Source organism: Brassica napus, unplaced genomic scaffold (assembly GCF_020379485.1).
Source record: "Brassica napus cultivar Da-Ae unplaced genomic scaffold, Da-Ae ScsIHWf_1574;HRSCAF=2181, whole genome shotgun sequence".
Lineage (NCBI taxonomy): Eukaryota > Viridiplantae > Streptophyta > Magnoliopsida > Brassicales > Brassicaceae > Brassica > Brassica napus.
The window spans coordinates 30001-32500 of NW_026014987.1; positions in this window are offsets into that span (position 1 = coordinate 30001).

The following is a 2500-nucleotide window of genomic DNA, read 5'->3' on the forward strand; positions in this document are numbered from 1 at the left end:
TCAGTGCACACAGGACGTCCGTCAGCACACACAGGACGTCCGTCAGCACACGCAGGACGTCCGTCAGCACACGCAGGACGTCCGTGGCTGTCCGTGTGTGTCCGTGTGTCCGTCAGTGCACACAGGACGTCCGTCAGCACACACAGGACGTCCGTCAGCACACGCAGGACGTCCGTCAGCACACGCAGGACGTCCGTGGCTGTCCGTGTGTGTCCGTGTGTGTCCGTGTGTCCGTCAGCACACGCAGGACGTCCGTCAGTACACACAGACGTCCGTCAGCACACAAAGGACGTCCGTGGCCGTCCGTCAGCACACACAGGACGTCCGTCAGTACACAGAGGACGTCCGTGGCCGTCCGTCAGCACACACAGGGCGTCCGTCAGCACACGCAGGACGTCCGTGTGTGTCCGTGTGTCCGTCAGTACACACAGGACGTCCGTCAGCACACACAGGACGTCCGTCAGTACACACAGGACGTCCGTGAGCACACACAGGACGTCCGTGGTCGTCCGTCAGTACACATATCAGCATGCTGGCCCTTCCTGTGGACTGTTCGGGTGATTTTGGCCCACGTGGGCTGTCTGTTCAGTACACACAGGACGTCCTACAGCACACGCAGGACGTCCGTGCCTGTCCGTTAGCACACACAGACTGTCGTGGACTGATTCGTGTACTGAACTCATATCAGCATGCTGACCACACATATCAGCATGCTGGCCCTTCCCGTGGACTGTCCGTGTACTGATTTTGGACAACTGATGCACCATGTCAGTACACATATCAGCATGCTGGCCCTTCCCGTGGACTGATCCGTGTACTGATCCGTGTACTGAACTCATATCAGCATGCTGGCCCTTCCCGTGGACTGTCCGTGTACTGATCCGTGTACTGATCCGTGTACTGAACTCATATCAGCATGCTGACCACACATATCAGCATGCTGGCCCTTCCCGTGGACTGATTCGTGTACTGATCCGTGTACTGATCCGTGTACTGAACTCATATCAGCATGCTGACCACACATATCAGCATGCTGGCCCATTCCCTCCCGTGACTGTCCGTGTACTGATCCGTGTACTGATCCGTGTACTGAACTCATATCAGCATGCTGACCACACATATCAGCATGCTGGCCCTTCCCGTGGACTGTCCGTGTACTGATCCGTGGACTGATCCGTGTAACTGAACTCATATCAGCATGCTGACCACACATATCAGCATGCTGGCCCTTCCCGTGGACTGTCCGTGTACTGATTTTGGACAACTGATGCACCATGTCAGCACACATATCAGCATGCTGGCCCTTCCCGTGGACTGATCCGTGTACTGATCCGTGTACTGAACTCATATCAGCATGCTGACCACACATATCAGCATGCTGGCCCTTCCCGTGAACTGTCCGTGTACTGATCCGTGTACTGATCCGTGTACTGAACTCATTCAGCATGCTGACCACATATCAGCATGCTGGCCCTTCCCGTGGACTGATCCGTGTACTGATCCGTGTACTGATCCATGTACTGAACTCATATCAGCATGCTGACCACACATATCAGCATGCTGGCCCTTCCCGTGGACTGTCCTGTACTGATCCGTGTACTGATCCGTGTACTGATCCGTTGTACTGAACTCATATCAGCATGCTGACCACACATATCAGCATGCTGGCCCTTCCTGTGGACTGTCCGGGTGCTTTTGGCCCACGTGTGGTGTCTGTTCAAGTACACACAGGACGTCCTACAGCACACGCAGGACGTCCGTTCCCTGTCCGTTAGCACACACAGACTGTCCGTGGACTGATCGTGTACTGAACTCATATCAGCATGCTGACCACACATATCAGCATGCTGGCCCTTCCCGTGGACTGTCCGTGTACTGATTTTGGACAACTGATGCCCATGTCAGTACACATATCAGCATGCTGGCCCTTCCCGTGGACTGATCCGTGTACTGATCCGTGTACTGAACTCATATCAGCATGCTGGCCCTTCCCGTGGACTGTCCGTGTACTGATCCGTGTACTGATCCGTGTACTGAACTCATATCAGCATGCTGACCCACACATATCAGCATGTGGCCCTTCCCGTGGACTGTCCGTGTACTTCGTGTACTGATCCGTGTACTGAACTCATATCAGCATGCTGACCACACATATCAGCATGCTGGCCCTTCCCGTGGACTGTCCGTGTACTGATCCGTGTACTGATCCGTGTACTGACACTCATATCAGCATGCTGACCACACATATCAGCATGCTGGCCCTTCCCGTGGACTGTCCGGTACTGATCCGTGGACTGATCCGTGTACTGAACTCATATCAGCATGCTGACCACACAATCAGCATGCTGGCCCTTCCCGTGACTGTCCGTGTACTGATTTTGGACAACTGATGCACCCATGTGCACACATATCAGCATGCTGGCCCTTCCCGTGACATCCGGTACTGATCCGTGTACTGAACTCATATCAGCATGCTGACCACACATATCAGCATGCTGGC